Source organism: Ursus maritimus, unplaced genomic scaffold (assembly GCF_017311325.1).
Source record: "Ursus maritimus isolate PB19 unplaced genomic scaffold, ASM1731132v1 scaffold_21, whole genome shotgun sequence".
NCBI classification, from domain to species: domain Eukaryota; kingdom Metazoa; phylum Chordata; class Mammalia; order Carnivora; family Ursidae; genus Ursus; species Ursus maritimus.
In genome coordinates this window covers 11,354,966-11,380,308 of record NW_024424564.1, presented here as the reverse complement: position 1 = coordinate 11,380,308, position 25,343 = coordinate 11,354,966, and the positions used below count along the sequence as shown (strand labels likewise).

At 37.0% G+C, this 25,343-nt stretch overlaps 1 protein-coding gene across 3 annotated transcripts in view; it reads right to left on the bottom strand.

The window, feature by feature from the left end:
• FRS2 (fibroblast growth factor receptor substrate 2) overlaps window positions 1–25,343 on the bottom strand; it is a 112,073-nt gene that overhangs the window by 18,793 nt on the left and 67,937 nt on the right. For 2 of the 3 annotated variants that reach the window (XM_040637252.1, XM_040637254.1), the window contains one exon: window positions 7,920–8,020. The gene's annotated coding sequence lies outside the window, so the exon portion shown is untranslated. Of the gene's footprint in view, window positions 1–7,919; window positions 8,021–17,143; window positions 17,252–25,343 lie in introns of all 3 variants that reach the window. The other variant, XM_040637253.1, reaches the window with a different exon arrangement.

Sequence of the window (25,343 nt, the reverse complement as noted above, 5' to 3'; positions counted from 1 at the left end):
ATTCCGTTTCATTCCAAAAACCATATTGTTTTGATTACTGGAGCTCTGTAGTAAGTTTTGAAATCTGGAAGTGTGAGTCATCCAGTTTTGCTATTCCTTTTCAAAAGATGCTTTGGCTATTTGGGGTCTCTTGAGATTCCACACAAATTTTAGGAAGGGTTTTTTTCTATTTTTGAGAAAAAAATCATTAGAATTTTGATAGGGGTTGCATTGAATTTGCAGATCTCTTTGAACAGCACTGACATTTTAACAATATTACATCTTCGAATTCGTGAACATGAGGTGTATTTAGTTATGTATTCTTTAATTTCTTTCAGCAATGTTTTGTAGATTTTACTGTACAAGTCTTTCATCCCCTTGGTTAACTTAATTCCTAAGTATTTTATTCTTGTTAATGGAACTGTTCTAGTAAATGGAACTGCCTTTGTAATTTTCCTTCAGATTGTTCATTGTTAGTGTAGAGAAGCATAACTAATTTTTGCCTTTGTGTCCTACTACTTTGTCAAATTCGTTTATTCGTCCTAAAAATTCTTTGTGTGTGGAATCTTTCAGTACATATAAGATCGTATCATCTGCAAACAGATAATTTTACTTCTTTCTTTCCAATGTGGATGCCTTCTATTCCTCTTTCTTGCCTAACTACTCTGGCTAGAACTTCCAGTACTATGTTGAATAAAAGTAATGAATGTAGGCATCCACACTTTGTTCCAATCTTAGAGGAAAACCCCTCAGTCTTTCATTACTGAGTCTGATCACTGTAGGTTTTTCATAGATGGCTTTTATTACGTTGAGGCAGTTTCCTTCTATTCCTTGTTTTTTAATGTTTCTACGATGAAAAAATACTGAATTTTGTCAAATACCTTTTAAATGAGATGATCATGTGGGGGTTTTTTCCTTCATCTCATGAATGTGGTACATTACATTGCTTGATTTTTCTATGTTGTACCACCCTTGCATTCCAAGAATAAATCCTACTTTGTCATGGTATATAATTTTTTAAATATGTGGCTGAATTTGGTTTGCTGATATTTTGTTGAGGATGTTTGCATCAACGTTCATAAGAGATACTGGGGGGCATCTGGCTGGCTCAGTTGGTGGAGCATGCGGCTCTTGATCTCAGGGCTGTAAGACTGAGCCCAACGTTGGGTATAGAGATTACTTAAAAATAAAATCTTTTAAAAAGGGGGGGAGGACATTGGTCTGTAGTTTTCTTTTCTTACAGTGTTTTTGTCTGGCTTTGGCATCAGGGTAATGCTGGCCTCATAGAATGAATTAAGGAGTGTTCCCTTTTCTTCAGATTTTTGGAAAAATTTGAAAAGAGCAGATACTAATTCCTTAACTATTTGGTAGAACTCACCAGTGAAATCAGTCCTTTTCTAGTCAGGATATTTTTGATTACTGATTCAATCTCCTTACTAGTTACAGGTCTATTCAGATTTTTCTTTCTTTCTTTCTTTCTTTTTCCTTCTTTCTTCCTTTCTTGTTTTTTTTTTTTTTTTTTGTGATTCAGTCTTGGTAGGTTTTATTTCTAGGAATTTGTCCAATTTATCAAAGTTATATAATTTGTTAGTATACAACTGTGCACAGTACTCTCTTATAATTTGGTAGAATCTGTAATGATGTCCCCACTTTCATTTCTTATTTTAGTAATTCAAGTCTTCCCTCCTTTTAAAAAATAGTCTATCTAGCTAAACATTTGCCAACTTTGTTGATCTTTTTAAAGAATCAACTTTTTTATTTCTATTCTCTATATCATGTATCTCTGCTCTAAACTTTATTTCCTTCCTTCTGCTAGTTTTGGTTTTAGTTTATTCTTCTTTTTCTAGTTCCTTAAGTTATAAAGTCAGGTTGTTAATTTGAGGTCTTTCTTATTTTTTAAAGTAATAAGCATTTACAGCTGTAAATTTCCCCCTTAATACTGCTTTCTCTGGGTCCCATTAGTTTTGGCATATTGTGTTTTATTTTCATTTATCTCTAATCATTATCTAAGTTTCCTAGTGTTGTCCACTGGTTGTTTAAAAATGTGTTAATTTCCAGAATTTTGTGGTTTTTTTCAAGTTTTCTTTCTGTTATTGATTTTTTTTTAAAGATTTTATTGGTTTATTTGAGAGACAGAGTGAGAGATAGCACCAGAGAGGGGAGGGTCAGAGGGGGAAGCAGACTCCCCACTGAGCAGAGAGCCCGATGTGGGACTCAATCCTAGGACTCCAGGATCATGACCTGAGCCGAAGGCAGATGCTTAACCAAGTGAGCCACCCAGGTGCCCCTGTTATTGATTTCTAACTTAATCTCCTGTGGTTAGAGAAGATACTTTGTATGATATTAGTTTCATGTATAAAAAAATAATAAAAATTAAAATTAAAATAAAATCTAAGACTTACTTTCTGGCCTAACATATCATCTATCCTGGAAAATGGCCCATGTGCACTTGAGAAAAATGTGGATGCTATTATTGTTGGGTACAGTGTTTTGTTTTGTTTTGTTTTAAAGATTTTATTTATTTATTTATTTGACAGAGACAGCCAGCGAGAGAGGGAACACAAGCAGGGGGAGTGGGAGAGGAAGAAGCAGGCTCCCAGCGGAGGAGCCTGACGTGGGGCTCGATCCCAGGACCCCGGGATCACGCCCTGAGCCGAAGGCAGATGCTTAATGACTGAGCCACCCAGGCGCCCCTGGGTAGTGTTTTGTATGTCTGTTAGCTCTACTTGGTTATGCTATTTTCTTTCCTATATTCTATTATTGTGAGTAGGGTGCTGAAGTCTCCAACTACTATTGTAAAACTATTTCTGCCTTCAATTCGTCAGTTTTTACTTTGTATATTTTGATGGTCTGTCATTAGGTACATAAGTGTTTATAACTGTTATACATTCTTGCTCTGTTGAATATTTTATTGATATGTAATATTGTTCTTTGTCTCTTATAACCTTTTTATTATTTTTTAAAGATTTTATTATTTGACATAGAGAGAGAGAGAGAGCACATGTAGGGGGAGCAGCAGGCAGAGGAAGAAGCAGGCTCCCTGCTGAGCAGGGAGCCCGACTGTGGGGCTCAATCCCAGGACCCTGGGATTGTGACCTGAGCCAAAGGCAGACACTTAACCAACTGAGCCACCCAGGTACCCCTCTTATAACCTTTTTAAATTTAAAGTCTATTTTATCTGATATTAGTATAGTCACTCCTGCCCTCTATTGGTTACTATCTGCATGTAATATATTCTTCCGTCTTTTTACTTTCAATCTATTTGTCTTTGGATCTCAAGTGAGTCTCTTTGTAGAGAGCATATAGTTGGATCGTGTATTTTTATCCATTCTGCCAGTCTGTCTTCTGACTGGAGAGCTTAATGCGTTTACAACTAAAGTAATACCTGATAAGGAGGGACTTCTGTCATTTTCTATTTGTTTACTACATGTCTTACGCTTTTTTGTCTCTCATTTCCCATATTGCTGTCTTCTATTGTGTTTAGCTGATTTTTTATAGTGAAATGTTTAAATTCCTTTCTAATTTTCTTTTGTGTGTATATTCTATAGCTATTTTCTTTGTGGTTACCATGGGGATTAGATTTCACATCCTAATGTTATAATGGTCCAACGTGAATTTATCCCAGCTTAACATCAATAACATACAAAACCTCTGCTCCTTTACAGTTCCATCCCCACTCCTTTCAGTTACCGATGTCCTAAAGCTATCTTTATACACTGTGTGCCCAAATACACAAACTAATCATTCTTTTAAATGTATTAGTCTCTCTCTTTTTTTTTAAGATTTTATTTATTTGAGAGGAGAGAGAGAGAAGGGGGGGAGACCAGAGGGAGAGGGAGAAGCAGACTCCCAGCTGAGCAGGGAACCCAATGTGGGACTCGATCCCAGGACCCTGGGATCGTGACCTGAGCTGAAGGCAGACACTTAACTGACCGAGCCACCCAGGCACCCCATATTAGTCTCTTATATAGAGAACAAAAGAATTACAAGCCAAAATTACAATACTAGCTTTTTCCCCCTTTAAAACATATTAGTTTCTTAATCATGTAGAAAACAAAAAGTGTAGTTACAAATCGTTCTTACAACAGTACTAGCTTTTATAACTCCCCTTTATTTATCTTTAGTGAGACCTTCATTTCTCCGTATGGCTTCAAGTTACTGTCTAGTGTCCTTTTTGGTTTCACCTTGCAGGACTCCCTTGCATATTTCTTACAGGGCAGGTCTAGTGGTAATGAACTTCCTCAGCTTTTGTTTATCTGGGAATGTCTTAATTTCCCCATCACTTTTGAAGGACAGTTTTACCAGATACAGAATTCTTGGTTGACAGTTTTTTTCTTTTAGCTCTTTGAATATATAAGCCTACTGCCACCTGGCCTCCAAAGTTTCTAATGAGCAATTTGCTAATAATCTTATTGACGATACCTTGTATGTGATGATTTGTTTCTCTCTTGCTGCTTTCAAGATTCCTTGCCTTTGGGGTGTGCCGGGGTGGCTGAGTTGGTTAAGCATCTGCCTTCAGCTTGGGTCATGATCTCAGGATCCTGGGATTGCGCCCCACATGGGGCTCCCTGCTCAGCGGGGAGCCTGCTTCTCCCTCTCTCTCTGCTCTCCCCCACTTGTGCTCGCTCGCTATCTCTCTCTCTCAAATAAATAAAATCTTAAATAGAAAAGATTCCTTGTCTTTGGCTTTAGGAAGTTTAATTATAATGCATCTTGGTTGTGTCTCTTTGAGTTAATCTTATTTAGAGTGCAAAGAGCTCCCTGAATGTTTATATTCGTGTCTTTCATCAAATATGGGAAGTTTTCAGCCCTTATTTCTTCAAATATTCTCTCCTCCCCTTTCTCTCATCTCCTTCTCGCACTCCCATATGTACGTCGCTCCACTTGACTATGTCCCACAGGTCTCTCAGACTCTGCTCATTTCTCTTCAATCTGTTCTCCTTCCATTCCTCAAACTTAATAATTTCCATTGTTCCATTTTCAAATTTGCTGACTTTTTGCTCTGCCTACTCACATCTGCCTTTGAAACTACTGAATTTTTCATTTTAGTTACTGTACTTTTCAGCTGCACAATTTCTATTTGATTTCTTCTTGTTTTCTCTTTATTGGTATTTTTTCTGTTTTCCACATTTTCCTTTAATTCTCTGAGCATCTTTAAGACCATTGTTTCATCTTTCTGTAACATGTCTATCATCAGAACTTTTTCAGGGGCAATTTCTGTTGATTTTTTTTTCCTTTAAATGGACCATACTTTCTTATTTCTTTGTATGCCTTATGGCTTTATTGTTGAAAACTGGATATTTTAATAAAAAATATGGTAATTCTGGAAATCGGATTCTCCCCTTTTCCTTTTCCCCTTTGCTGTTTTTTGTGATTGTTTTTATTTTTATTTTTTTGATTGTTGTACACTGGCTCTGTGCCAACAGTCAGCCTGACATCTGAACTCGAGTTCTTGTCTTTTCAGATCTTTTCTGGGCCTTTTTCTGGACAAGTGTGGTCACCTTCAAATTTTCCCTGTATAGGCAGTTGTTTTTGAATGTTGTAGTCTGTAATGTCTGTTTCCCAAAAGGGAAAAAAAGAAAAATGAATGGGGCAAAAGAAGGTGCTAGTCCTTTAAAATCCTAGAAGTCACCTTCACTGGAGGGGAGGGGCTTGCAACAATGGCGGAGGCGCAACAACAATGGTTGGTTGCCCGCTTCTTTGTGTGTACCTCTGTGATCAGAAGCAACAATCAGTGCCAAAGCACAAATCTCTGACATTTGGAAAAGAGGATCTTTTTTGCCTATCCTGGCTTTCACAAGCTGTGTGTAAGCTGCGCAGGGCTGGAGGAAAAGATGGGTAGCTGTGCTAAGAGGTAAAACTGACTGAAATTAATTGCAATTTATAACCAAGCCTTCTGGCACATGCAGGTCTTCAACAACTTCAGTAACTTGGAAGCACTAAAACAGCTATGTAAGATTCTGCCAGTGCAATTGTTGCTTAGGTGGGGAAAGATTACTGATGCTTCCTATTCTACCATACATTTTGAGTATCAATATATATTCAGTTTTGTCATTTTAATTCCTTGATTATCAGCACTGCCAAAGTATTATGAAGTTTTTACTTGCTTTTATTGTTTTTCAATGCAAATATTCAGCATGTCCGTTGTACCAGGGATTAAAAGACTTTATGGGCTTCATTCAAAAGGATACTTCCTATACAAAAACACATTCTGAGTTCCAAATAACTGATATAAAACAGCACTCCTGGAATGAATATAACCCAATGGACCAAAGGTGTCCTGCATTTGACTCTGAAACATGACTGCTATCCATGAAACAAAAGACTATTCATGACTTGTTAACTGTCTTTGGTTTCTTCCCACCAGCAAAAGGCTTAGAACCAAAAGGTGATTTAGAGGTCGTGAAAGGAAAGAGGTAGCTACAGACACTATATGGAGCTATAATCTTGTTGTAACATGGATGTTACTTTGTATATCATTTTGGTGTATCAGACCAACTATGACTCAATACTCAAGAAGAATACAATGATTTTACCAGGAAAATAATCAAGAAGCTAAAAATTATACTAAATATTTTCTATAGCAAACTGATTTTAAAGCCTTCACTGTACACTACACATAAATGCATTTGGATTATCTCAATCTAGACAACCGCCCTGGGAGGTAGGTACTACCATTATTTCTGTGTTCCAGATGAGGAAACCAAGGCTTGAAGAAGTTAGGTAGCTTTCCCAAGGTCAACAGCTGATAAGAGGAAGAGCCAAATTAAATCCAAATCTGACTCCAAAGCCCAAGTTCGTATTAATCAATATGTATAAAAAGCTTAAACCAGTCCCTAGTATATAGTAAGCAATTAGTAAATGCTAGCCACTGAAATAATAAGTAATTTATTTTAAAACAGTGTTTTAGATGGCAGTCAGTCAACCTTTCTGTGCCTAAATTTCCTCATTTATAAGATTAGGATAACTATTTCACAGAGTTATTGTGAAAACCAAATAAATTCTAGCTATCAAAACATTTAGAAAAATATACGGTGTTTAAAAAGACAAGGAATTATTATATCACCACTGCAGGTAAAATCCTGTCTCTTGTATTACAAAGGAGCCTTTTGCACTATAAGCACAGAAGCCTAAAACTTAAGCACTATCCTCATAACAAGAGTTACATTAATAAATTTAGTAAAGCTGTCTTAAATTATTCCAATATGATTCTTGCAGAATGACAAGCAAAGAGAACAGTGAACTCTATTCATGAGTGTGATTATAAATTTGGTGCTTAGGAAGGTATATTTGCTCTTTCAGTTCAGTAGCACTGGGGGTGAATTTGGCTTATACTACAGTAGTTCTGTTCAAATGCAGCCAGGACAGAATATCTATAGTTAGAAGCATAGCAATATAACTCTCAGTTTAGGGCATAGCTAACTGCCACATTTAATTACATTAAAACAATCAAGAGAATGACATTCAAAAACCTTGTTCTTTATGTCAATGGTCTGACTGGTAATTGGTATGTACGAGTTTCCCGCTTATTCTTAACACTTAACTAAGGATTTTTTATTCTTTATATTATTCTGAGGAAGAGTTAAGAAACTAACAAAAAACAAGCTAAGGGGAGAGATTTCTCAGTATATTCTGCTAGTCACCAAAACCAGAGCCATTCTGTGAAAAGTAGGGACACCTGCAACATAGTTTCCTTGTTAGCTGAAAACTGAAGTACACACAAACACACAAAATGAAAACAGTACCCAACCATTTTTTAAGTATCTATTCATGAATATGGTTGTATCTGCATATTTCTAAGTCTATACAAGGAGATTGTTCTTCCTTTAGGTTTTTTCTTTTACTAGGGACTGTGTTGGTGAACCACTTTGCAATTCATAACCATTTAACCACACCACCCTCCTTTTTAGACTCTTCAAAAAATCAATGACATTACTTACACACTTCAATATCTGGTACTTTATTTTCTGGATACTCTTTATGTCTAATCTAAATTCCTGGTACTGCAATTTAAACCAGATTCCTCTCATTTCTGTTTTCTCTGTAAGAGATAAGTAAAACCAGCATGATCAAGAAAAATTAAGTGCATACTTATGTATATTTAAACTGTTATCAATTCATTTTCCTGTGGATAAATCTAAAATATTAACAAAGTAACATTTCCTTATTTCAGATATAGTTGTTTGACTTAAGCTAGCAAAAAATTACTTAGTAAGGTAACAATAATTTGTAAACAGTTATCAATATTAAGGAGAGAATAAAAGAATAAAAAATTGAGTTCATTCATTTCTCCATCTTCACACTGAAGCATTCAAGCAATAATTCTCTTTGCTAGGCACTGACTTAAATGCTAGAAATAAGATACACACATATTCTCTGACTTCAAGGAACTTACTGTTTAGTGAGGGAGACAGATAAGAAAATGAAAACAAGATTGAGTTACAAGCCCACAGACCAGTGCCATCAGAACATCTCACAGCAGAAGGAAAGACAAGTGACAGAAGGCCTCCTGAGAATGGCAACCTCTAAGTCAAGTCCTAAAAGACTGAGGGGAGTTTGCTAGGGCACAGGTAATCCAGATCAAGAATGCAGGCAAAAGCACAGAAGCATAAAAGGACATGGCTCGCTCCAGACGCAGCAAATAATTCCTTACGGCTGGAATGTAGGGTGTGCATGGGAAAATATTAAGAGACAGGTAGGAAGACAGGCTCGTGCCATTAAATGAAGCAGTTTGCACTTTCATAGTTCACATTCTCACTTATAAAGATACCACTAATGTCTTACCAAAATACTGTCCGATAGAAACAGAAAATCTAGAGTCCATAACAAGGAGAACTTCTAATTCCTAAGAATACAATTAATGGTGTTTTACTGTCTATGACGCCCAAAGTCTAACCTACCAGTCACAGCATCCACCTATGAACATAAGCATTCTCCCAACATCATTTACCTGCCTACAGTGAGTGTCATTATAGGATGATGACCTAAAAGTCAGATAATCCTTCTAGACCTAAAAGAGTTACCCACTTTAACCTCATATTTCACACTGATTTTGAAAAAGTCATTTTCAATCATACATTTTGACTTTTAAGAATGAAATGAAAGAATCTATAGCTATATCTTTACCATTTATCTACCTATAATTTTATGTGTGCACTTAGCAAATACTCAGAAAATGGTACTAAAATTGCTTGATAAAAATAAAACAAGAGAAATTAAAATGGAAGATGATATAAAACACCACTTTGGGCGCCTGGGTGGCTCAGTCAGTTAAGTGTCTGCCTTCAGCTTGGGTTATGATCTCAGGGTCCTGGGATCGAGTCCCACATCAGGTTCCCTGCTCAGCAAGGAGCCTGCTTCTCCCTCTCCTCCCTGCTCATGCTCTCTCTCTGTCGCTATCTCTGTCTCTCTCAAATAAATAAATAAAATCTTAAAACAAAAAAACACACCAGTTTGCCTTTAATTATACTTGTCATAATTCAATCCCGGAGTCATCTATAACCTTGGAATATACTTATATCTAGAAACACTGGTGATGAAATTTGTACAATTAAGTCTGAGTGTCCATAATCTCTGACCTAAGATATAAAAATACACTACAGATGTGCAAACCCAGCAGATGAGTCACTCTGCCTTAGCTAACTCGATAATGTAATCAGTACCAATGGCAACAATCCCAGCACCTTCAATCATAGGAAAAAATATCATCAACCTTGGGAACTCTCGAAGAAACTCTTAATATAGTACTTTATGTTGTGAATAAAAATATGCACAAGGAAATCAAATACCGTCCTCCAGTAACATTAAAGTGATGAACGTTCTATGTAACAGATCACACAGCTCTCTCCACTAAAAATCCACAGACTGCACCACAGAAAGACATATAATTGTAAGACAGCAGTAAGAAAGTATAGGCATTCTCCAGAAAATATTTATCACTAGCTCTGAAAATTGGAATATATTTGATCTTACAGAGATAGTGCATTCAATTTTCTGAAAGTACTGTATATCAGAATTCCATGTTCATATTCTTCAACTCAGTTATTTCTATATATTAATTCATAGAACCGTATCAAATTAACAAATGATGGCTTAACCCTCACAATAAACCTCTAGTTTATAAATCTCCTAATAGAAGAGTAGTCCACTAGTCCAGACTGAACTCTAGCATAATATTTAACCTATAAGGTTTTACTAAACAGAGCAACAGTAAGAGGTAAAACCTAAGTATGAATTTAACAGTATTTTGCTTAGTAGGGTACACCAAATAGTTCTTTAAAAGCACCTGATTTAATTCTGTAAAACAGCAAACATTAAATGCAAGCCACTCTAAACTTCAAACTTCATGTTCAAGGATGAAACTTATTAAGTATCAATCAAGCTGTCAACATCTACAAAATAATACAAGACATGCAAGAAAACCTCTAGATATCTTCGCTTTTTCTATTACATGCTTAACCTAGAACTAAATAAACATTAATGAAGGATATCAGAAAAGGAAATAAAGTGGTAATTGTCAGGGGGCGCCTGGGTGGCACAGCGGTTAATCGTCTGCCTTCGGCTCAGGGCGTGATCCCGGCATTACGGGATCGAGTCCCACATCAGGCTCCTCCGCTATGAGCCTGCTTCTTCCTCTCCCACTCCCCCTGCTTGTGTTCCCTCTCTCGCTGGCCGTCTCTCTCTGTCGAATAATTAATTATATCTTTAAAAAAAAAAAAAGTGGTAATTGTCAAAGCTGAATCCTTAAGTGCATAGGTAGAATATACCATAAATCTGTATTTTCAAACACAGGTGGGTATCATGCTAGTACCAGACTCATATTAAAAGGCTAAATACTGATTTGTGTATATAAAATGTACACACACAATTTGCCTAAAGCAAGGTTAGGCAAACGCCAAGCAACTCTAAATAACCCTCAAAACAAATTGCTTCATGAACAGCTCATCTGTTTCTGCATTAACTCAACCTAAAATGCTCTTAAACATATTCTCTAAGGAAAATAATCTTGATTATTTTCTACTTTTAGAGCAATGCATTATAAATCACTGTTATAATCTAGCATTCAAATTACCTGATTCAAGTACACCACTAAGAAAATGATTGATGTGTGTGTGTGTTTTCTAACACTCCTCAACCTCACAAAATGCCACCCAACACACAAAGTTAACGAGAAATATTTACATCAGAGTACATCTATCCATTTGATGAGCTCTCATGGGGCCATTAATAAGTATTGTTTAAAGAACACTTAATGACCAAAAAAAAAATGTTCATGGTCTGAAGTTAAGCGGGAAAAAAGAACAAAACTGTTCTTTTAAAATGCAATATGGTATCCTGGGTGGGATTCTGGGACAGAAAAAGGACATCAGTGGATAAACTAGGGAAGTTCAAATAAAGTCTGTAGTTCACAGCATTGTGCCAGTGTTAATTTCTTAGTTTTGAAGTATGTACCATAGTTACATAAGATTAACATTAGGGAAGGCCAGGTAAAGGGCATATGAGAATTTCCGTATTATCTTTCCAACTTTTCTGTGATTCTAAAATTGTTCTGGGGAAAAAAAAAAAGGTTATGTTAAAAATTACTCTTTGTGCCCAGTAGCAAATACAAGAGGCTTCTCATTTTAAAAAATAACATTCACACTTATTTTTCTCTCTCCCACCCCTACACACAACACATAAATCCAGAAAAAAAAGACTAGACTAAAACACACTAAAATATTAACTTTTGTTCACTGGTGGTAGGATGAAAAGCAAATTTTTCTCTTTATATTTTCTATAGTGAATTGCTTTTATAATCAACAATAAATTATTAAATATACAAATCAATACTTTATTAAAAACTTCTTTTGAAAGAAAAGCTATAAATGTCTAAGCAGAGCCCAAAGGCAGACTGCATACAAAACAGGTTAGGGCAGAGGGTGAAGAATGCAGTGGCCAAGGGAAATTGCCAGGAGTATTTAAGTAGGCATAACCTAATTAGTAAACGCTGGAAACCTGCCAATACACAGAACTTAACATCCACTCTGAGGCTAAAGGTGCTCACAGCCAGCAAAGTTATGCTCAGAATTCACATGTCTTAGGGGAATGTCCTGAAAGGCTCCCGTAATACTAAGAATTTGTGGAGATATATAGCTTGGGTTTGTTTCAAACAAAAATAATGCAGTTGGAGATGCCTGGCTGGCTCCATTGGTGGAGCTACCTGACTCCTGATCTCAGGGTTGTGAGTTCCAGCCCCACACTGGGTGCAGAGATTAGACAAATAAAATCTTTAAAAAATAAATACTGACAATGCAGTTGGACATCTGGTGCACAACTGCCCACTGAGAGCTTCTAGAAACATTCTTCAGTACCATGGTGTGCTCTTTAGGTATTTCTCCTCTACTTTTTCCTTCTCTAGCACCTTCCCACAACCTATGCCCAACCTTTAGCCCTCAGGCCTAAAAATGTCACTGCAGAATGATGAGGATCTAGAGACCACTGGGATTATACAATCAAATCCTATTTCAGATGTCTGAAAGTTATCACAAAAGTTATTATTCTGATACCTTCAGGGCAAAATATGTTCTAGAACTCCATTAAGCAATAGGAGGGGAAACGTAATCAATAACAAATGTTTCCCGCTCAAAAGTGAAAAAATAAAATATTTTGTCCCTTAGAGGAAGTGCCAGTGGGACCAAACAGACTGCGTTTTGACAGAGTTTCTTCCAAGCTATAATCAGGCTGATTTACGTGTATCAGGCTGTCTGTCCCTACTTAACACTAGCAAGTGCTATGTGGTCAGTGCCGGGTTCTGTGTTGTTTTAAAAAGTTTTTTAATTCTTTGTATATGGTCACCCTCATTCTCAGTTGATAGTACAGCAGGCCCTAGAACTCTCACTTAAACATGTATGTGCTTTTTTTTTTTACTCTTGAATCCTTGTGGACTCTATAATCAGATAACTAAGCCTATTAAGAATGGGTGCAAAATATGGCCCTGTACTCAGAGACAAAGGAATATTTAATGTTAAAATACATGGTATTTATTTCATGAGTTTTATTACAGCACTTTTAAGCATTAGAAGCATTTTTTGCTTACTTCCTGTCATAGTTACGTTTGAGAAAATAGAAGCGACCAAAAAAGATCCTCAGGTATGGAGGACACAAGAACAATGTATTACTGTTGTTATTATTTTGAATATCAATGGAGATACACACTGTTTTTCATCAAAGCTAAGGCACAATTGAGTTTAAGGCTGATGTTTTACACACCACTAAGAAAAAAACGTTGCCCACTGAACTATGACATGCCACTGATTGTTAAGATACACCTAAATTTCTATTAATAAAATCGGAAAAAGTCTCTTAGAATCAATGAAGTATAAGATACAATGAAAACTATCAACTCATTACAAATGACACTAAGGGATGTTTGTTACAAATCTTTTCTTTGCTCCTTCCCAGATGTTAAAAGATAGTTACAATCAAGTGACAGGATTTCAGAGTGTCCAAAACCCAGTGTTCTTCTGAGTCTTGATAAATATTTGTCTAGAGAACAATCTTTCAGTGCAGACTGCTGGGAACTATTTTCTTCATTCATATGGGGAAATGAAGTGAAAAAATTAATCAAAATTTTACTAAAAGCCAAATTTAGAATTTTTAGTTTTCCTGTCTACCACTTTAACAAAGACAATATTCACTCTTTCCCTAAAGGTTTCAGGGTTTGTTTTCCTTCAGTTTTACCTGGATCTTAAACTAGGATACCAATCATCCAAGATCAAGATAATTCTGAAGAGCTATCTTCAAAAGTACAGCTAAGATCACTGTGGATATTCCCTTTGAGCACAACTTATGATAAAATATAATTTTAAAGCAATGGTGAGAATATTTTTCTTTTTTAAAGGCAAATGTAGAGAAAACAAATGTCTACAGAAAACAGTGAGAATTTCTAAGATGTTTTACTCTGTCTCATTCTCCCAATATTTTTTCACCAGTAATGGCTGAAAAGCTATCACTTTAACTCTTTTTTTTTTTAGAAATCTGTGAACTTAATTAATTCAACAGTTAGCCACAAAGAATATTAGTCTCATATAATTAGGTACATGTAACATTCTTGTCAAAGCCTTAAAAATTTTCTACATGCGAACCGCAAATGTGAATGCTCTGAAACTATGAACCCTGCTAAATATGAGGCAGAATGCAGCTAGGGCAAGATTTTCCTTCTCATATAATTGATAAATGGCTTACAAAAGCTCTGCTGTCTTAATATATTTTAATACACCACATCAGAATCTAAAATAAAAGGCTTTATTTTTAGCATCCTAAGTCCCCCCAGCAGAAGGCAGTATTAATGCCAGCAAGGCAGCATGACAGAATGAAAATATAATGGGCTTTAGGGCAACAGAAATCTGAATTCTTATTTAACCTCTCTGAATCTACGTTTGCTCACAGGTAAGTTAAAAACACCACCACTCCCTACCTCATATGGTTGTTACAGGTTTGGAGGCTGTTGCAGTAGTAACAACTGGGGGAAGGGTCTGAATTAGGGTAGTGAACAATGAAAATGGAGAAAGATGGATTAGAGCAAAATATAAAAGTTCGAATCAATAATGATTGATTAAACTGGGAAGAAAAGCAAGGCTCCAGGAATGAATATTCATTGAGCTGGGCTGGGGAACACAGAAGGACACAAGGTTTAGAACAGTTTTAAACACATTGTGATGCCTGTGAGATATCCAAGTGGGAATAGGCAACAGGCAAACAGAAATACAGGTATGGAGGTGGGAAAAGGATCTGAGTTGGAGATATAAATCTAGGTTGTCAACTTACGGATGCAAGGCTTGGGACAAGATGAGACCGCCCAGTGAGAAGAAAAGTAAGGCCTACAGAAACTCAGAAACACTAATATTTAAGGGAACTGCAGAGGAAGGGAAGTCCAGAAAAGAGACTGGACAGGCACTGTCCAAGGACCCAAAAGAAAATCTCAAAGACGGTGCTATCACAAAAGCCTACGGAACAGAATGATTCAATGTGAGATGGGATAAGAAACAGTGTCTCATTGGTAAGACTGCAGAAACCACGGGAAGTTTGAAGAAAGTAATATTTAGCAGTAAGGAAAAGCAGAGCAGAAACAGTCAGTTTTCATCAAATTTCTTTCTGCTTCATGGAATAACAGACTTCACTTGCTCCTAAAACAGAAATTAAACCAAAACACAGAAGTCTGTGAGAATAAAACAGACTTCATCTTCTAGAAAGAACTGAGTTCCCAGTCACTAGCAATGTTCAGTAGATTCCACTACCGGTCAAGAAGTTGATGAGATGACTTTGCTCTTTTCTTCAAATGAAGGAATTTTCAAGGACTAAACAAAATCTGAAACACCTGCATTAAAAGGACAAAGGGAGGGGCACCTGGGTGGCTCAGTTGTTAAGCGTCTGCCTTTGCCTCAGGTCATGATCCCAGCGCCCTGGGATCAAGCCCCGCATTAGGCTCCCTGCTCTCTGGGAGCCTGCTTCCTCCTCTCCCACTCCCCCTGCTTGTGTTCCCTCTCTAGCTGGCTGTCTCTCTCTCTGTGTCAAATGAATAAATAAAATCTTTAAAAAAAATAAAAAATAAAAAAATAAAAGGACAAAGGGAAAGATACAACAAAAAGGCTCTTAAATATTTAGAAATAGAAAGTAATGGTTCTACGAAGTTTTAAAAATCATTTTCAATGAATTCTACGTAAAACACATAAAAGAGAGAAAAGCATTTTTTTAAAGATTTATTTAATTTAGAGAGAGCATGTGTGTGCATGTAAGCAGGAAGGAGGGATAGAGGAAGAGGGAGAGACAGAATCTCAAGCAGACTCCCTGCTGCGTGCAGAGCCTGACATGGGGCTCAATCTCACCACCCAGAGATCATGACCTAAGCTGAAATCGAGTCAGATGCTTAATTGACTGAGCTACACAAGCACCCCAAGAAAGGCATTTTTAACCTTGTAAGTCCAAAGTAAAACATTTAATGTGATATAAAAACTTGTAGAAAGTCATCCAAGATGGTGGCACAGGAAGAGCCTGAACTTCCTCCCATGGACATACCAAATCTACAGCTACATATGAAAAAATTCCCACTAAAAAAGAACTGAAAACTAACCATCTGAACAGCTCCCTCCAAAAGTGATAGAAGGACCATATCAAGTTAGGTAAGTGAGGCAGAGACACAGTCTCACCAACTATCCTACCTCCTCACCCCCCCGCCACAACCACCCACAAGAAGTAATCTCACAGTCCGGAGCCTTTCCCCAAGGAGTGAAAATCTGTGCCCCACTTCAGGCGCTCCAACCCTGGGGACCTACACTGGAGAGACAAGTCCCCAAAAACATCTGGCTCTGGAAACCAACAGGGTTTATGTCCAGGGGACGTGGGGAGCGGTGGGGATCTGAGATACTCCTTTTGAGGGGCTTGTGTGTGGACTCACTTATCCCTGGATCCAGTGCAAAAGCAGCAGTTTGAGAGGTAAGCGAAATATATGTGAAGGAGATTTATTTACTAATCTTAAAGTATCTGCTAGAGGAGCAAGAACCAGTTGGGAGTTTCTTTGGGGAGAGAGGTACAAGCAAGTGCCATTTTTGTACCCTCCCTCTACCTTACCATTGCAGGCAGGCACATGCAGACACAGCCTTGCCAAAGCCACGGGCATGCCCCACCCCCAAAGTTCTTTCCTTGCCTCATGAAGATTGCAGGCTTGTTCTACCCTTGGCACTCTCTAGCATGCTAGTCTCATAAAGCCCATGGGTGAGCACAGTCCACACAGGGGATGCCCCTTGACCACCTGGCCCTGGTAGCCAAAGGGGCTTGCATTTCTGGGCTCCACAGGACTATAAAAATAAGAAAGACAGTTCTAGGAAGGTTATTACACCCAAGGCACTGAACAAACAGCAAACATAAACATACCCTCAGTACCAGGAGGTACAGGCTTCAGGTCTGCCACACACTTAGAGGTTATAAAGGAGCTCTCAGGGAATGTAAGCAGGGAGCCACCACCTGGGCTGCACCACAGATCACTGTTACTTCCCAGAAATGAACTTACAGACTTCTCTGAAGCCCTGATTTTTGCAACTGTGGCCCAGGGGACATCTCCAGATCTGCTGGTCTGGAAGTCAGCAGGGTTTATGACTACAGTCCCTCAGTACTGTATTTATTTGCATACTTTTAAAGCCTGAGGATCTGGCTTCCAACTGGCCTGAAACCAGGTACTGATTGAGATCACTCCCTCTGGAACACTGGCAGGTCTTGGCACATCCTCATCAACTGGGACCTGTTGAGAGTAAATCAGGCTACTGAGACAATCACAAAGGTTTGAGAAACTACCAAGAGCTAGAGTAAGGCTGAACAATAGGTTCATCTAGGTTCATCATCTACACAGGGCCACTCCTTCAAGACTGGGAGAGATAGGTGATTTACCTACTACACAGAAACAAATACAGAAAGACAAGCAAAATGAGGAAACGGAGGAATATGTTCCAAATGAAAGAACAAGATAAAACCCCAGGAAAGACCTTAATGAAACAGAGATAAGTAAGACAGTTTACCTGATAAGGAGTTCAAAGCAATGGTCATAAAGAAGCTCGCCAAGCAGGAGAAGAATGAATGAACACAGTGAGAACTTCAACAAAGAGATAGAAAATATAAGAAAGTACCATGCAGAAGTCACGAGAATATACTGAATTGAAAAACACACTAGAAGGGTTCAACAGCAGACTAGATGAAGTAGAAGAAAGGATCAGTAACCTGGAAGACAGAGTAGTGGAACTTACCCAAACAGAGCAGCAATCAATCAATCAATCAAAAGTGAGGATAGCTTATGAGACCAATAAGAAAAAATCAAGCAAACCAACATTCATATTATAAAGGTCTGAGAAGGAGAAGAGAAAAAGAGAAAGGGGCAGAAGACTTATTTGAAGAAATAATGGCTGAAAGCCTCCCTAGCCTGGAGAAGGAGGCACAGAGAGTTCCAAATAAGATGAACCCATAGGGATCCACACCAAGACACATTATAATTAAAATGTCAAAAGTTAAAGATAAAGAATCTTAAAAGCAGCAAGAGAAAAACAACTTGTTACCTACAAGGGGAACCCTCATAAGATTGAATTTTCAGCAAAAACTCTACAGGCCAGAAGAAAGTGGCATGATATATTCAAAGCGCTGAAAGGAAAAAAGTTCCAACAAAGAATATTCTACCCAGCAAGGTTATCATTCAGAATTGAAGGAGAGATAACAAGTTTTCCAGACAGGCAAAAGCTAAACCAACCTTACAAGAATGTTAATGGGACTTATTTAAGCTAAAAAGAATAAGAAAAGGATAACAATAAGAAAACACAAAATAAAAATCTCACTGGTAAAGGTGAAAATATAGTAAAGTTGGTAGACTAATCACTTACAAGCTAGAATGAAGGTTAGAAGACAAAAGTAGTAAAATTAATTATAACTATGATAATTTGTTAAGGGATACACAAAATAAAAAGATGTAAAATATGATGTCAAAAACATAAAATGTGGTAAGGGAGAAGCAAAAGTCTACAGAGTTTTTAGAATGCAGTCAAATTTAAGATTGCTCTCAGCTTAAAATAGACTGTTAAATATATAGGCTATTCTGTATGAACCACATGATAACTACAAAGCAAAAATTATAATACAGCCACAAAAGATAATGAAAAAAAAAATCTAAACACAACAATAAAGAAAGGCATCAAAACACAAGGGAAGAAAGCAAGAGACAGAAGGATGAGAGAAGAACTAAAAAACAGCCAGAAAACAATTAATAAAATGGCAATAGATACATATCTACCAATAATTATTTTAAATGTAAGTAAACTATGGATTCCGGGAAACAATCTGGGGTTTCGGGGCAGGGGGAGGGGGATGGGGTGCCCCGGTGATGGTTATTGAGGAGGGCACGTGTTGTAATGAGCAGTGGGTGTTACATGCAAATAATGAATCATTGAACACGACATCAAAAACTAATGATGTACTATATGGTGACTAAAGTAACAAAAAAATAAAATAAAATAATAAATGTAAGTAAACTAAATTCTCTCATCATAAAACAAAGAATGGCTGAATGGATTTTTTTTAAAGACTCATCTATACTTTGCCTACAAGAGACTCACTTCAGATCTAAAGACACACACAGACTGAAAGTGAAGGGATGGAAAAAGACATTCCGTGCACACGGAAATGGAAAGAAGGCTGGTGTAGTCATACTCCTATCAGACAAAATAGGCCTTGAAACAAAAAGTGTAATAAAAGACAAGGGTATTACATAATAATAAAGAGAGTCCAACAATCCAACAAGAGAATATAACACTTGTAAATATTTATGCACCAGCATAGGAACACCTAAATATAGAGAGAAAATATTAACAGGCCTAAAGACAGAAATTGATGGCAATACAATAATAGCAGGGGATTCTAATATCCCACTTGTATCAATAGATAGATCATCCAGAGAGAAAATAAAGGAAACATTTATTTAAATGAAACATTTATTTAATGACACAGATGTACTTAATAGAAACATACAGAACATTCTACCCAAAAGCAGCAGAATACACATTCTTCTCAAGTACACAGGGAACATTCTCCAGGATAAATCATATCTTGGGCCACAAAACAAATCTTAACAAATTTAAGAGGACTGAGGGGAGCCTGGGTCCTCAGTGGGTTAAAGTGTCTGCCTTCACTCAGGTCATGATCTCAGGGTCCTGGCTCCCTGCTCAGCAGGGAGTCTGCCTCCCCCTCTCACTCTGCCCCTCCCCCCAGCTTGTACACGCTCTCTCTCTTTCTCTCTCAAATAATAAAACATTGTTTAAAAATTTAAGAGGACTGAAATAATAAACATCTTTTTCAACCATAACGGTATGAAACCAGAAATCAGTTAAGAAGAAAATTGGAAAAATCACAAATGTGTGACAATTAAACAACATGCTATTGAACAACCAAGGGTCAATAAAGATATCAACGAGAAAATTTAAAAAATACCTTGAGACAAATGAAAATGGAAATTCAAACATCCAAAATCTATGAAATGCAGCAAAAGCAGTTCTAAGAAGAAAGTTCACAACGATCCAGGCCCACCTCAAGAAACAAGAGAAATATCAATCTGGTATACTTAAAGGAACTAGGAAAAAAAGAACAAAGCTCAAAGTTAACAGAAGGAAGGAAATAATAAAGATCAGATTGGAAATAAGTGAGACTAAAAAAAAACAATAGAAAAGATCAATGAAACTAAGAGCTAGTTCTATGAAAATATAAACAAACCTTTACCTAGACTCACCAAGAGAAAGGCCCAAATCAAATCAGAATTGAAAGAGAAGATAGAACTGATGCCACAGAAATACAAAGGCTCATAAGAGACTACTATGAACAATTACAATCCAAAAATTGGACAAAGAAGAAATGGATAATTTTTAGAAACACAACTTCCAAGACTAAATCAAAAAGAAATTAAAAAATCTGAATAGACCAATTACTAGTAAGAAGATTGAATTAGTAACGGAAAACCTCCCAACAAACAAAAGTACAGGACCAGACTTCACTGGTAAATTCTACCAAACATTCAAAGATATTAATACGTATCACTTCCAAACTCTTCCAAAAAGCTGAAGAGGAGGGAATGCTTCCAAACTCATTTACAAGGCCAGCATTATGATGTACTAAAACCAAAAACACCACCAAAAAAGGAAGTTACAGGCCAATATCCGTAATGAACATAGATGCAAAAATCCTCAACAAATATTAGCAAACCTAATTCAACAATACATTAAAAGGATCACGCATCATGATCAAGTAGGATTTACGCCAAGAATGCAAAGATGGTTAAAATATGCAAATCAATCAATATGATACACTACAATAACATGGTGACAGATGGAAACTAGACTCATGTGATAACTCTGTGGTGTATACAAATGTGATATTATGTTGAATACCTGAAACTAATACATTCTGTATCAATTTTACCTCAATTAAAAAAGAAAAAAAAACTTCTGGGGCACACCTGGCTGTCTCAGTGGGTGGAGCATATGACTCTTGACCTTGAGTTTGTGAGTTCAAGCCCCATGCTGAGTGGGGAGATTATTTCAAAAGATAAAATTAAAACAAAACTTTTAACTGTCAACCAAATTTTATGGTTGATTTTTAGCTGTAATAATCCTGTTTCGTTTAATGTCATTAAAACCTACCCAACTGAGTTTTTATAACTTCTACTACTAAAAAAGTAATTCTTTCTTTTCGTCTTTTTAAAGTGCAGGCACATAAGTTTGTTTGTTTGCTTACTTGTTTTTATGGCAGAGTTTAGAAGTTATTTGCAATTCTGGCTATTTTCCATTTGACCCTCCAGAGCCACTCACTCTGTTCTGTTCCCTAGAAGCCTGACCTGCACGGAATGCCGCCAGACCAGGTTGGCTGTGGCTCCATTCCCCACTAAAGCTTTTTTGATGGCTCCTATCAGGAACCACCCCCCCCCCCAACCTCCGTAAGTATGACTACTGCTGGTTCAGGTAATCATTTGGTCCCCTGTCCCTTTCAGATCTAGAAGTGGTAACAGCTTCCTGCTATTGCTAACTAGCTTGGTCATCATTACGTGCTGGTTTCCTTTAACCTGCCTACACTTTGCAAATAATCCCATCATTGAATTATTTTCTATTATACTTGTCAGTGTCCTGTTTCCTGCCAGAACGCTGACTGATACAAGTTGCTACTGATGTTTTCAATATAGTAATTATATATTGCCCTCTAACCCCTGGAGAAAAGAGCCTATGGTCACCAGCTTTTACATTTCTTACTCAAACCAACAAAATACCTAAGAATAGAAAATAAAAATTGCCAACCTAAAAATAATTAAAAGGGAAAAGGATTTTTTACCAATTTTTAGGGGAAAAAATCTCTTTAACTTCACTAAATTTTATTATGATTAATACCCTCAAATCTCGTAGTCATCCTTGACCCCTCACTCTCACTTTCCAATCTATTAATCCTTTCAGATCTATCTTCAAAATATATCCCAATGTCAACCACTGTTTACCATTCCTACCACTAATTCTCTGGTTCAAGTTACCATCATGTCTGAATTTTTGCAATAGACTTCTAATTAATCTCTGCCTTTGCTCTTGGGCTGCTCCTTTCCTCAACAGAGCAACCAGATTAATTCTATCAAAAAGTGTCACTGATTTTTTTCTAATGGTAAAAAGACATGACTCATACACAAAGTAAAATAAATATGTCCAAGATATTATTGAAGTCATTAATTAATAAGGGAGTCATTAAAATGTTACAACTGGTTCAAAGAAAAACTCCAAGAACCACACACACACACAAAAAAATTGGGAATTCTGGCATGAATTTACAAATAGATCCAAAATTCTGAGGGCAATAATCAATTGTATTCCGCTGGACACAATTCATTTGCACTATGAATGTGAACTGTGTACGTTTTTAACGGTCTTCTACAAATTACAGAATTAGAAAGTAACTCAAAGAAAATCAGAGACAGATAAACCCAATAGATGAGCAAGATAAAAACCTGCTTATCATTTTTTACCCATTTCAAAGTTGTTCACAACTTTTCCAGACAAAACCTTGCATGTCTCCTTCTATTCCCCTAAAAGTAAAAAAATTAAAGAACTTTTAATGGCCTGGCCTACAAGATCCCAAATATTTTAGTATTGTTTCCTGCCCTTCTGGCTCCACTACTGATCTCGCGTACTAACTCTCCCCTTCCGCATCTGTTCCAGCCACACCGGCTTCCGGGCTGTTTCGAAGACACTAAGCGTGCTCCTACCTCAAGGCCTTTGCAACTGTTGTCCTGTCAAAACCGTCTTCCTCCAGATACCCTTGCTCCTTCACTTACTTCAGGTCTTTACTCACAGATCAATTTATGAGAGGACTTATCTGAGCACCTTACATGAAATAGGTAAACCCCTGTGCCACAATGGTACCTCCTTTCTTCCTTTTTTTTTTTTCCTTACACTGCTATGTTATTCTCAAATGACTTATTACCAACTAGCATGCTACATACTGACTTATTTTTGGATTCCCTGTTTCTCTCCTCCATAGACACCACAAAATGTAAACTTCATAGGAGGGCAAAGACTTTGTTTCCTTCACTGCTATATCCCCAGTGGCCACACAGTGCCAGACACATACTAAATGCTCAGTAAGTTTCAGCTGAATGAATAAAAGGCACTGGATAATGTTTCACAATTACAACGTAATTACTGACACATTCTGCCCCTGAATTTCTTCAATATAAAAACATATCAATAAAACTACAACCAAATAATCGTACATTCTTACTAATTGGCATGTTACTTAACAGTTTTTTATTAAGATTACGTTTTAAAATAGAGCTCAAAATTACTTAGGTTGGTCTGAACCCTGACGGTTATTTCATGAAAAATGCTTTAAAACTTAGCATATGGTGCCACAAAACTTCTCTCAGAAGCAACGTTATCCTGGCGCTGTCAGAGTGAGCAAGTATACTCACAAGACTCAGGTGCCACCAGATGTCCTCCTTCTCATTCAAAGACTGTGTGATACCTGAAGAGTCTAACTGGGCAACTCAACTGCCTCGAAATCATTGCCCAAGCTGTTTTATTTCCACCAAGCTATGTCAGGTCACTCCTTGAAGTTCTATAGTCTTGGCATAGACCTAGGTGAAGGTGAATAAACTTCTAGGATTGAGACTACTATTTACGTTGGATTTCTGATCCTAAACCTTTTCCTAGCCACTAGACCACCAGGGAACTGTGTTGATCCTAAACCTTTTCCTAAGCTCTTGTAATTGTTAACCTTAAAAGATGCCTAATAAATTAGAATTTTCTTTGAATAACACCTGAATTACCTACCATATGCAATGGCAATACTAGTATCTTTGGTCTACTTATTTGATATTTCTTTGGTCTTGTTATTTGGTAGCTATTTCTGCTAAAAGAGGAATACGATTATGTAAGTGGAAAGCATGAGTTTGGAATATCACAGGCTACTGAAATGATTTCACTATCAACATTCATTAGCTTCTTCAAATATTTTCTTTCTTTACGCTAGTGACTCAAAACTCTGCTTAAAAATTCAAAGGACAAAAGAGCTCCTCTTTTTCTTCTTCCATCTACAAATAAACCGAAAGTAAAGCTGACAAAGTAAGGCTTTGCTCCTCTTGTTGACAGGGTTGCAACTGTTCGAGACTGGGTTTGTCAGCATGCGCATTTTCCGTTTTTAATAAAATGCTACAAATTAATATGTCTATTTCGTCAAAACCAAGTGTGCTAGTAGGGGAAAATATCCAGCACACTTCCCCAGCCCCACCCCCCAGCAAGAAAATAGGTGGGTTGGGGGCAATAAATGCTATTTTCCTAATATATGGCCCCAGTGACACTTGCTTTAGTAATAAAAAAGATAACCGTATCACCATTCAAGTGCCTGAGACAAATTTATTCTGAAAAATAAAGAAAGAAATTAATTACTGTTTGAAACCAGTACTCTCTTTAAATTATTAAAAATGTGTTAAGATTAAACTAATGTAACATTATGCCTTAACTACACTCAAATAAAAAAAATAATTAAAAATGTGGTAAGATGAGAGTAGCCTCTGAGTAGCTCGGTTAGGTGACGGACTCTTGATTTCGGCTCAGGTCATGATCTCAGAGTCATGAGATGGAACCCTACACAGGGCTCCACGCTCAGCAGGGAATCTGCTTGAGATTCTCTCCCTCTCCCTCCACCTCTGCCTCCCCACCCCCAGCTCCTGCATGCCCGTGGGCACGCTCTCTCTCAAAGAAATAAATCTTAACCAAAAAAATGTGGTAAGATTATATCAAAGAATAAGAAAGGGCTTTTAAGTAACAAACTATACATTCAAAGGTATGGCCAATATTTTTTAATAAAAAGTTTGATTGGTTTGAAGATAAAAAATTTCAAATGATACTAAAAAGGACTTAAGATCAATAAATAGAACTTTCTACCATTTGAGAGTAGGCCAAAAGCTGGCATTAAATACATTATAAACATTGGGCCTGTTTATAAGAATCAATTATGTAATACCCTCAAGCAAATTGCTCTTTTACTAGACCTTTAAAAACTTGGGTTCCTCCAGGACTAATATGTATTTAAGAGTGGAATATGAGCAAAAATCTAGTATAAGTTGTTAAGTACATGATTTCTGGGTTTAAAAACATACTTAAAGGACATAGTGGGTTTTTTTAATAAACTATTTTTAAAATAGTTTTAGAGTTAGAGAAAACTTGAGGTGATAGTACAGAATTCCCACAGACTGACACCACAGCTGGTGTTACATGTTAATAACATCCTACGTTAGTACGGCACATTTGCTACAATTAATAAACTAATACAGA